The sequence below is a fragment of the Solanum pennellii genome, chromosome 1, assembly GCF_001406875.1.
Source record: "Solanum pennellii chromosome 1, SPENNV200".
Lineage (NCBI taxonomy): Eukaryota > Viridiplantae > Streptophyta > Magnoliopsida > Solanales > Solanaceae > Solanum > Solanum pennellii.
Genome location: NC_028637.1, coordinates 30,439,510 through 30,451,435, shown reverse-complemented (window position 1 = coordinate 30,451,435; position 11,926 = coordinate 30,439,510). Strand labels below are relative to the sequence as shown.

The 11,926-nt window shown below is 41.4% G+C and overlaps 1 pseudogene; it reads left to right on the top strand.

Annotated features, from left to right (window-relative positions):
• The first annotated feature begins 8,084 nt into the window (after positions 1–8,084).
• Positions 8,085–8,807, top strand: LOC114075046 (annotated as a pseudogene).
• The last annotated feature ends 3,119 nt before the right edge of the window (positions 8,808–11,926 follow it).

Here is an 11,926-nt window from a genome sequence, read left to right as displayed (position 1 = left end):
GGGAGAGGCCGCAATTTGGTTTACTGAGTTGCCTTATAATTCGATATATACTTGGGAGCAGTTGAGGGATGCGTTCCTAGCAAGGTATTACCCGGTTTGTGAAAAGCATAACCACAAAGATAGGATGAAAAACTTTGTAGCATTTTCTGGGAGTCGTTAAGTAGTTCATGGGATAGGTTCGCCTCATTTTTTAGAAATGTCCCAAACTACCGCATTGATGATGAATCGTTGAAAGAGTACTTCTGTAGGGGGCAAGATGATAGCAATAAGGCGGTACTCAATACTATTGCGGGGGGTTCTTATGGTGAGTGCTCTTATGCAGAGATGACGCAAAAGTTGGAGAAATTTTCCTAAAACAACAAAGGTTAGAGCACTAGGAAGTCAGACACTGGGAGAAACACCTTTGCAGTGCAAGCTACAAACAACCCGGCTACAGATGATATTCGTGAAGAGATGACTCAAATGAGAACTGAGCTTGGGTTAGTAATGAAACATGTCACTGGTGGTGAAGATAAAGTGAATGCGGTGAACTATTTGACTAAGCCACCACCGCTGGTAGATGAATTTTACTATGAGGAAGACTTTTATGCAGTTAATGAGCAGACGGGGGTTTCCGACAGAATGATGAAGGCTCCTCTCAGGAGAATTGGCGCAAAGGTTAAGGAAATCAAGGTCGGAACTATGGGAATTACAACCTAGATGGTCATTATGTTCGATATGGCACCTACAACCGCGACAACAACTTCAACTAGGGTAACTATGGTAACAGAAAAATGATAGGAGTGGACCCTATGTTCAACCTGTAAATCGGGAAGTCACTGCTACGAATTGTGGAGGTAGAATGGCGCGAGTTGAGAATATGTTGCAGAATATTTTGAGGAGGTTTGATGCCAGTAATGAGCATGCCAAGGAGTTGACAGGCGACTTAGTAAATATTGGGCAAGAGGTGGATGCACATGCAATCTCAATCAAGTATCTTAAGTTGCAAATGACCCAATTGTCTTCTTCTAAAGACCCAGCCAACCGGGTACTCCTCCTAGCAATACCAACCAATATCCAAAAAATTATGGACATTGTATGGCAGTCACTACTCGAGGGGGTAAGCAAACCATTGACCCACCTATGGCGTATGGCGTATAAGATGAGATGAGAGGAGATAACGTGGTAGAGGTAGTTAGTAGTGAGTTGGTAGACAAATTGGGGGAAAGAAGCTGAGATACCCAAGAGGTGACTCCCATTCCACGACCACCACCACCATTCCCGCAATGATTAGTGAAAAAGACCAAGGATGGTAAATATCGGCGTTTTATAACTATGTTGAAATAATTTTCCATCAATGTCCCTTTTGACCGAAGATCTTGAAAATATGCCCGGTTACGCCAAGTTTATGAAAGATATGGTCACTAAGAAGAGATCGGTCAGTTTTCATTATGATGATTGGATGCAACATTGTAGTGCTATTGCTACAAGGTCTTTTGTGCAAAAGAAAGAGGATATGGGTGCTTTCACTATTCCATGTACAATCGGGTGGTTACACTTTTCTAAAGAGTTATGTAATATTGGGGAAAGAACAAATATCATGTCTCTCTCTATTTACAAGAAGTTGGGTTTTGGTGACCCAAAGCCACTGCGATGCTTCTATTGATGGCTGATCACACGGTGAAGAGGCTTATTGGGATAGTCCATGATGTGCTAGTGAAAGTGGAGTCATTTATTTTTACGGCCGATTTTGTGATTCTTGATTGTGAGGTAGACTTTGAGGTATCTATTATTCTTGGGAGGCCGTTCCTTGCTACCGCTCGTACCTTGGTTGATATAGAGAAAGGGCAGATGAATTTTTGGTTGACCAATGAAGAAGCAACTTTCAACATTTGTAGGTCCATGAAGCAGAGTGGTGAGCTCCAATCGGTATCTAAGATATCCTAAAAGGTTAAGATTTCGTCCGAGGTACAAATAGAAAAGCGTCTTGGTGTTGAGGCACTAGAGGGAGTGATCATGAGATTTGAGAGTGATTGTATCGACAAGTATGGTCATTGGTTGCAGCATTTTTATCAAGGTGATATTCGGTTCAAACCAAAGAAAATTGATTTAGATATGAAAATCGCGAGTCTCCACCCGCGAAACCATCTATTAAGAAGACCCCAAAATTGGAGCTTTAGGCTCTACCACCTCATCTGAGGTATGTTTTCTTCGTGAAAGGTGACACTTTGCCAGTAATCATTGCATCAGATTTGAATGTGACCTAGTGGAGTGTCTTGTAGAGGTGTTGAAGAGGCTCAAACAAGCCATTGGTTGGACTATTTCGGACATTATGGGGATTCCACCAAGTATTTGTTCACACAAAATCTAACTCATGCCCAATCATAAGTCAAGTATAGAGCATGAATGACGGTTAAAACCACCTATGCAAGAAACAGTGAAAAAGGAGATTATTAAGTGGTTTGATGACAGAGTCATATATCCGATCGCTGATAGTATGTGGGTATGCCCCGTTCAATGTGTGCCTAAGAAATGGGGAATAACTATTGTCCCTAATGAGAAAAATGAGCTTGTTTCAATGAGCGGTGACCAGATGGAGAGTGTGTATTGATTACCATAAATTGAATGCATGGACTGAGAAGGACCATATTCCCATGACCTTCATGGTTCAGATGTTGGATAGACTTGTAGGAAAGGGGTGGTATTGTTTTCTTGATGGTTATTCGCGTTACAACCAAATCTCTATTGCATCGGAAGATCAAGATTAACCACCTTTACTTGTCTTTATGGAACTTTTGCGTTCAAGAGGATGCCATTCGGGTTGTGAAATGCACTGTCTACTTTTAAGAGATGTATGATGTCTATATTCTCTAATATGGTGGAGTACACCATTGAGGTGTTTATGGATGATTATTCTGTTGTTGGTGACTCATTTTATAATTGTTTTAGTCACCTGGCCGATATTCTCAAGAGGTGTGAAAATTGCAACCTTGTGCTAAATTGGGAAAAATGTCACCTCATGGTGAAAGAGGGTATTGTATTGGGCCATCGCATCTCAGAGAAGGGTATAGAGGTTGATTGATAGAAAGTTGAGGTGATAGAGAGACTTCCTCCACACATCTCTGTAAAAGGTGTGAGGAGTTTTCTTGGGAATGTGGGCTTCTACAGGAGGTTCATCAAGGATTTTTCAAAAATTGCACATCCTCAGTGCAAGTTACCTGAAAAAGAGTGTAAATTTTATTTTGATAATCTTGTCTGAAGACATTTTGAGAGTTGAAGGAGATGTTGGTGTCTGTGCTCATTATTATTTCCCTGGATTGGAGAAAACCATTTGAGGTGATATGTGATCCTAGTGGGGTTGATCTTGGTGTAGTATTGGGACAAAGAAGGATAAAATCCTTCACACCATTTATTATGCCAGTAAGGCCCTTAATGAAGCTCAAAAAATTTATATTGTGACTGAACAAGAGCTCCTTGCGGTTGTTTTTGCATTCGAGAAATTTCGCTCCTATTTTCTTGGCACGAGAGTCATAGTGCATGCGGATCATTCTGCTTTGAGATATTTGATAGCAAAGAAGGATGCGAAGCCAAGGTTTATTAGGTGGGTATTACTGTTGCAAAAATTTAACATTGAAGAGAAGGATAGAAAAGGGACCGAAAAACAAGTTGATGATCACTTGTCACGATTAGAGATGAATTTATGAGAGAGTTGGTGAAAATGCTGAAATTGATGATACTTTTCCTGATGAGCATGTTTTGGCCGCTTCTTAGGACTTGATTCCCTGGTTCGCTAATTTTGCGAATTATTTAGCTGAGTATATAGTACCATCATACTTGTCCATTCATCAAAGGAAAAATTTCATGCATGATGTGAAAAAAATCTTTTGGGATGAGCCATACATATATCGGAGTTGAGCTGATGGTCTTATTCGTCGTTGTTCACCGAAAGTTGAGATTTTAAGTGTTTTGGAGGCATTCCACTCCTCACATGTGGGTGGCAATCATAGTGGTATCCATACTGCCCATAAAATCTTTTAATGTGGTTACTATTGGTCAACCATCCACAACGATTATCATGAGTTCTCCAGGGCATGTGATAGTTTCCAAAGAGATAGTGGTATTGCTAGAAGGCAAGAGCTCCCTTTAAATCCCATTCTTGTAATTGAGTTGTTTTATGTGTGGGACATTGACTTTATGGGCCCTTTTGTGAGTTATAATGGGATGAATTACATTCTTGTGGCGGTTGATTATTTGTTAAAATAGGTGGAAGCCATAGCACTTGCAAAAAATGAAGGGAAGAGTGTCACCGCGTTCTTGAAAAAAGAACATATTTTCCAGATTTGGCAACCCTACAGCCATTATTGTTGATGGGGGATCCCACTTTTGCAACAAGTTATTCAAAGGGTTGTTTGTGAAATATGGGGTTCTCCACGATGTAGCAACTCCATCCTCAGACTAGTGGGCAAGTTGAGGGGTCAAACATAGAAATCAAACAAATTCTTGCGAAAATGGTGAATGTTAGTAGAACGAATTGGTCAAGGAGGCTTGGTGATCCTCTTTGGGCTACCAGACAGCATATAAGACTCCCATAGCTATGTCTCCTTACCAACTTGTCACTTACTAGTTGAGTTAGAGCAAAAGGTCATGCGGGTGATGAAGAAACTGAAGATGGATTAAAATGAAGCTGCGTAATAGAGATTAAATGGGTTGAATGAGCTTGATGAGTTTCACTTGAAGGCGTATGAAAGTTCAACCCTCTCCAAAGAACAGATGAAGAAGTACCATGACCAAAAGATTGAAAAGCGCGAATTTGCAGTTGGGGATTTGGTGCTTTTGTTCAACTCTAGGTTGTGCTTGTTTCCGGGAAAACACAAGTCTAAATAGACTAGTCCTTTCTTTATCACTCAACTGTTCCCACATGGTGCGGTTGAGTTGGAGAACTAGGAGGGTGCACAGTTTAAGGTAAATGGGTGAATAATCAAAATCTACCTTGGGCATGTGGAGAATACGAATGAAGTGGTTGAGACATACCATCATTATAAACTCTGAATAATCAAGATTCTTGTGTCCTGCCGCGATGCTAAATCAAGCGCTGATTGGAGGCAACCCAATATGTAACCTCTAGCCAACACTAGGTTTTTCTTGTCTTAGAAGGAATAGTGGCATTATTTGTATTTTTACTTATTATACTTGTAAATTTTCTTTTATTTCTTTTAAGTCTGTTGGCTGGAGAGTAGTTAAGGGTCCGTGTCTAAAAATGTCCAGAAAACACAAAAAGAATGGCTTATTGGGTGCTAAATGTGCAGGGACAAAATCACAGACCAATTGACGGGTCGTCGTCCCATCGATTGACCGTCTATTGGGTCTGTGGATCCCAGGTTTGTTTTTAGATATTGTCTAAGTGAGGGCACAATCGACGGAGTAGTCGACGGAATCGTAAGTTCCCCAGATTCAAGGACCTTTCCCAACCCGGCCGGCTATAAATGAATTTAAACTTTTTTGTTACCTCCCAACCTTACCAAATTCTCCCTCCAACCGTTCCCCTCCCGATATGCCCTTACTCCCCCACTCACTCACACACTAATTCACCCTTAATCCTCTCTGATTCCATATTCACTCATCATCTCCACATTACTAAACTGTCCATCCTTTTCTTCATCTTTTGGGTCGGTGTTCGAAGGCGACGTTAGTGTTGATCATTGCAAAGTTCACCCTCACCATCACTGCTATACTGAATACAGGTATTTCCTTCTCATTTGCTCCCTAATCTCATGACATTTGTTTGGAAAACGAAGTGCTAGCATGTGGGTCTTGATTTAGGGACAACCTTGCGTTATTTAATTGTAATTTGAGAGTTTCTTATCCCTAAGAATGATGGAAAATGTATAAAGTGGGGGTGAAATGAATTCAAAATGGGTTAGTTTTGTAGTTTTCCGACTTAGTGATTTTTAGTCTCTTAGAACCTACGATTGTAATTGGAATAATCGAAGCACTAGGAATGACGAAACAGTCTGTTGATTTCTATAGAACATGTCTTTAGTTGATTTGCTTGAATTTGTGTATGTGTGGATAGCAAAGGGTGTAGAAACAAATTGTCTCTGACCAAACAGTATGAGACCCCGTCTACGGACCGTCGGTCAATCGACAGACCGTCCATGGGGACCGTCGTTAGCCCCTCCTCGACCTAGTTTAACTCTGGAACGACAAAAGTGGACTACGGATCATCGATTAATGGACAGACCTTCCTGCACGTCCGTAGTTTCTAAAAGAACCTTTGTCTCTAAAGCATTCTAAAATCTAGTCTAAGTGTCCAACAAAGGAAGTGGACTATGGTCCGTCGGTTTATCAACGTGCAATCATGCACGCCCGTCGTTTCTAACTGCAACTACTGTGGACATATAACTTTTAAAATGTAATAAGTGTCAACCTACGGACCCTATCGACAGACCGTCTTTCCATCGATGGACCATCGAATGTGCCCGTCTTTTAGTACTGCAGTTTTTGCACTTCACTGTGTTTTGTGTTTCGACTTTGGTATTCACTTCTTTCGAGTGTGATGAAAGATTATATTGGAACTAATAACCCTTCTTTGCAGGTACAAATTGCCCTCAAGCCCGATATTGTCTACTCTCAAGGATGATCGATGTTCGTCAGCCATTCACACCGGTTCGTGATTGGTTCGTCGAACAATGAGACTTATCAGGAATACGTTCCACCAGGCACTCGGACACCGACACCTGCTGCTAGGACCACTCGGAGCACGCCCGAGAAGGTGGAGTCCGGTGTAGTCACTGCATCCAGTCTGATAAAGAGCACACACTGACCGGCACACCGTCAGGGTCTGCCGCGAGTTCTGAGGGAGCGTCTGGCTCAGACGAGGCATCCGGGTCTGATTCAGACCACTCTTCAGGATCGCATGGTGCAACTGTTCCTTCTACCCCTGCCCACTCTGCCTCGTCTAATAAGGCCGATAATGCAGATTTTACTCCAACAACCCAGTTCGACATCCCTGCACCGTTTGCTTATCAGCCCAACTGGTGGTGCGTAGAAGGCCAATGCCAGGTGTAGAGGGATGCTAAGCTGCTCAATGACAAGGGGGTCATGACTCAGACTCTAATGGTCGAGCGGCGGGTTCTTACAGGTAGTCTCCACACGGTCCCTGCTATACATGATCTCTTCACCCGCAATCGGCTCGAGTTGATGGCTAGGACCGTGGGATTCTACAGTAAGCAGTTGGTGCGAGAGTTTCACACTTATTACGTGGTGACTCTTTGGGATTCTTTGGATAAATTGTCTAATCTCGCAAAACAGGAACCACTTACAGATGTTTGAGTCCATGGTCGTAGGGTGGATATCTCTTTGCCAACCATTCGCCATTTCATATATAGTGATGATACATATATCACAAGGGACCCTCCAACCCCGGAATTATACTACCTTTGGAATCTAATTAAGGAGGGCCATTTCCAGCGAGAAAAGTTTGTGAGACAGACCACCAAGAGGTGGATAGCCAACACATTTGCGTGGATCGTGAGGATGCAGACTGGGTGCTATAGCTATGAGGCCTTATCAAGAAGGCCAACCACACATTTGCTGCCAAATTCATTTGGCTATTGGTCCTCCAATGCCTATCCAGCACAGCCGCTGACGACATTCTTACATGGGATAGAGCAGCCTTTGTTTCGGGGTTCGAGACCTATTTTCCGAGGCTGTTGCTGGCAATCATCCAAGAGAGGGCCTTTAAGGCCTCGACCACTTACCCCTTTCCCTGTATGAATTTTGAGTAGTACAAGCCTGCTTGGGTGCCCATTTGGCACATTGATGTTCTCAAGACTCCTACTTGGACAGTGAACAATGGTCTCATCCGGGGTGAGGCTAATGAAGCGGCACCCAACAGAGAGCCCAGAGTAGATGTGCAGCCGCTAGGTGAGAACTTGGCGGACACGGTTGAGCAAGACCATGGGGCTGATCAGGCTTTATTAGAGCCTACCGACACCACCCCAGTTGATTCTATCCCGGGCATTAGCAGAGCCCCGAGTTCCTCTCGATCTACACCATCAGCAGCACTGATCCCCCTTGTTAGGGTCCAGAAGTTAGAGACCCAGATGGCCACATTGCTGCATCATAACGAGCCTTGGATGCAGAGGTCCATTTCTGAGGAGTAGGATAGGATTGAGAAGAAGATTGCACAGCAGACTCACAGGATGATTCTGGCAGTCCACCAGCGCCTTGAAGCGTTCAAGTTGAGAGTTCTCGTACGGCCATCCCATAATATTGATTTGACTAATCTCCAGGCTGCTGTGGCGAGTCTGAGGGCTGATGTCGAGGCCGTTCTAGATGTGCGGGTACTTGATCCTGAGGCCATACCTGTGGAGCTTGCTGAGGATACTTTGCTTAGTGCACTTTTCTAGACAACAACTGCCCTACTACCTCCGCCACGTAAGCGCGCCAAGCGGCACCGGACCAGAGAGAGTGATGAGGCTCGGGATAGGAAGGAGCGCAGTGAGTTGGAGGTCGTGAGGAGAGCCTCTTTGGTAGATGAGGAGGCCCGACAGATGAGGGCTCGTCAGTTGGCTGTTGGGCCATCTAGCTCCAGGATTAAGGATATTGAGAGGAGCACCAGTGATGGGGCAGAAATTGCTGTGGAGACTAATGATGGTGTCCCTACTACTGATGGAATGGGTTCTGGGCAACCACACCCGCCTGCTTGTTGATCTTCGGCGCTATGCGCCTTAGATATGCTTCATCTACCACTTTATTATTATATTTCTTATGCATTGGGGACAATTTCATGCTTTCTTGTTGGGGGTGGGGTAAATAGAGAGTGAGTGTTAGGGTGAAGTCCGAGTAACCCAACTAACGATCCTCTCTTGGCGTTTTCTTGCCTGTGTTGTTTTGCCCCAATATACTGGTTATTTTATTGTTGAACCAGCATGTTCGTATCTTGTACAAAGTATGAATGTGAAATCTGAAGCATGATGGCTAAATACAACGATATACCATTCTAAAAAGAATGCTTGCATGATTACGCATAGTTAATTTTCAATGTGTTGGCTCTAAGCAAGACATAGAGGTACATCATTGCATGACCCTCAATGTAAAACTCGAACTGGATGTGAGATAATCTGGTAGGGTAATGAGGTGTTTAGTGAGTGTGCGGAAAATTGAATAGTTCACTGTTGCTACCTTGGTAGAACTTGCTCGGTTAGTCCTGCAAAAAGTACTCCATGTTAGACAATTAGGAAAGGATTATAGGCCCTTGTTCATATAAACCAATCTTTAGCCTAAATTAAATAAAACTAAATGAAATTAATACCTTTTTGATCCAAATGATTTGAGCGTACAATGGGTTTTTCTTTTCTACCCCAACTCATCTTTTCATGGGTATAATGTGTTGGACCTGGTTCATCCTTGGACATGTCCACCTCAACTTAGGCCAAAAGCATGACTTGAGGGTAGCTAATGCAGAACCCAATCTCTTCTTGGACCTAACGCAAACTTGGGTATTGTGTACCTCGACTCATGGCAAAGCCAAGAGTTGAGGCTGACTATTATGAGTAATGTTCTGAAAAGTAGGGTAGAAAGAATTAATGTGAAAAGAAAAAGAAAAGAAATAGTGAAGAAGAGAAGTGACTCAATCATAGTTCAAATAAAGTGAAACAAAATAATAATAATAATAACAATAATAATAATTTTAAAAAAAAAGATATTTGCACAAAACGAGAAAATAATACAAGAAAAGGATGAATAGCGCATAATAGACAATGAAAGAGGTTGGACGCTTAGGCGTAATGTCAAGGAGGGTAACAAGTCACAAAAATGCATCCATGTGCACCATACCTGACCCTGATCCTACCTTACAAGCCATGAAAGTCCTATCATGATCCTAATAGTCTAATATGGTGAACTCAATGAAGTGAATATAAGGGAAAGCCTATGGTGACAAGTATCAATTAAGGTGATGTTGTTCTGAGAGTGAGTGTTGAATAATGATACTCATACTCAAATTTGAAACCTCCTTGTGAAATAGGAGGACATCTTTCGACGTGAGAACGCTGGTTGCAATATTGGAGAGTTGGTGCATTTGTGAGAGATAAAAGAGTAGAGGTGTCGCCGTGGCTATTCTGTGTCATGGTCTGATCCACATGAGTGAGCCTAAGAGTGATAGCCATATCATTACGAAAGCTTAAATGAGAATATTTTTGTACGAAAGTATTGTGGTGAGTCATAGTGTGTCGCTTGAGGACAAACAACAAATTTAAGTTGAGGGTGTTAATGTAAAGTGGATTCACGGTACTTTGAATGCTTTTTCCTTAAGTTTAATGTGTGTCTAGAGACCTTTGTAGTAATTTTAATATATTTTTATCTGCATTTGAAGGAAATCTTTCCAAATTGGAAATGCATAATATTGTTCGTCGACCCATCGACAGTCAGTAGGTGGTGATCTACGACTGGAGGTTCAAGCATTTGGATGCAACTCGAGGAAATCTGACCAAGTGTGGTGCTACGGAATTATCGACGGTCCGTCCTGGCAAACTGTCATTTCTAACAGAAACTAGTCCAGCACCCGACTTGAAGAAATCGCTAGGTATGGAAGGAGGGAGGCATCGACGGACCGTAAGTGAGACGATGGACCGTGTTGTTGGTCCGTTGATTGTAACAAAGAGGAAAAGTGAGGGCTGAAGAAAAAGTTAAGTGTGGGCCGACGGAGGCAGTTGACGGTCCATCGTTCCATAGACGGACCGTCAGTTGGGTCGTTGACTAAAGACGCGTTTTGGGACAATTTTTCCTTATTCAGAACTCCTTTTAATTTGAGACTTTATTATTATAAATAGAGTTAAAAAAATCATTTTTGGGGTTAGAATTTTTGTTATTTTTCATATTCTTGTTATTGAAAATTGAACTTTGGATTTTGGGAATTACTTCAATTTTCCGAAAGCGATTCTCAAGATATTTTCTTTAATTCAAGTTTTATTTCTGGATTTTCTTCAAAACTGTCAAAGTAGGTACATGAATTCTTGTTTAATTACTATGAATTATGTATTTCTAAACATGAGTAACTAAATCCACAACTAGGGTTGTGGAAACCATGGGTAATTAACAAGGTAAAACTAGCTAAATAACAATTCTAGAATAGGTTCTTCAATTTATTGATAATTCTTTCATTTAAAAGTCTTTTTAACAAGTGCATGCATTAGAACTTGCCCTATTTCTACATTCCGGACCAAGGAGGTAGTTGATAGAAAAAAAATTATCAACAGAGATTTAGTATACACTATCTAATAGGCTAGTTTAAATTAATCCAATGAAGTAACTTAGTCATACATTGAATATCATGCTTAATATGAGGTAAAGGTAAGGTTTAGTAAAGTAGACACATGTAGGTGCACCAAGGTACGGAGTGAAATTCTCTAGTTGCCAGACCAAGGAATCAGAGATACATATATAACTTACAACTTTGAATGAAAGACACTAAGGAAGAATTGTTATAGCTAGGATTACTACGTTATGAACCTGTAGGGAACACTTTCACCCATATTTCTCTCATCAGTTGATAAACACCAAAGTTATAAACTTGCTATTTGTCTTACTTAGAAATAATTAAACATTTTTATTACACAAAACCCTCCCCCCCCCCTTTTAATTAATTATTTTCAGAAAGGACTTGACTAAATAGACGTAATCGTGATTGAAGTTAAGTCTAAATCATTTTCCTCATGGGATCGACCCCAACCTAACAATTGGGTTCTTTACTTGATATGACCGCTTATACTTCTTTAGGGAATTATAATTTGAGCATATCAAGGTCAGAATAAAAAAAATAGGAAATAAAAATACCAACATCCGAATGTCGAAATCTATAAAATAAGAAAAAGAAATACAAAACTCCAGAGGTCGGAATCTAAAAAATAAGAAATGAAAATACCAACAATCGGATGTTGAAATC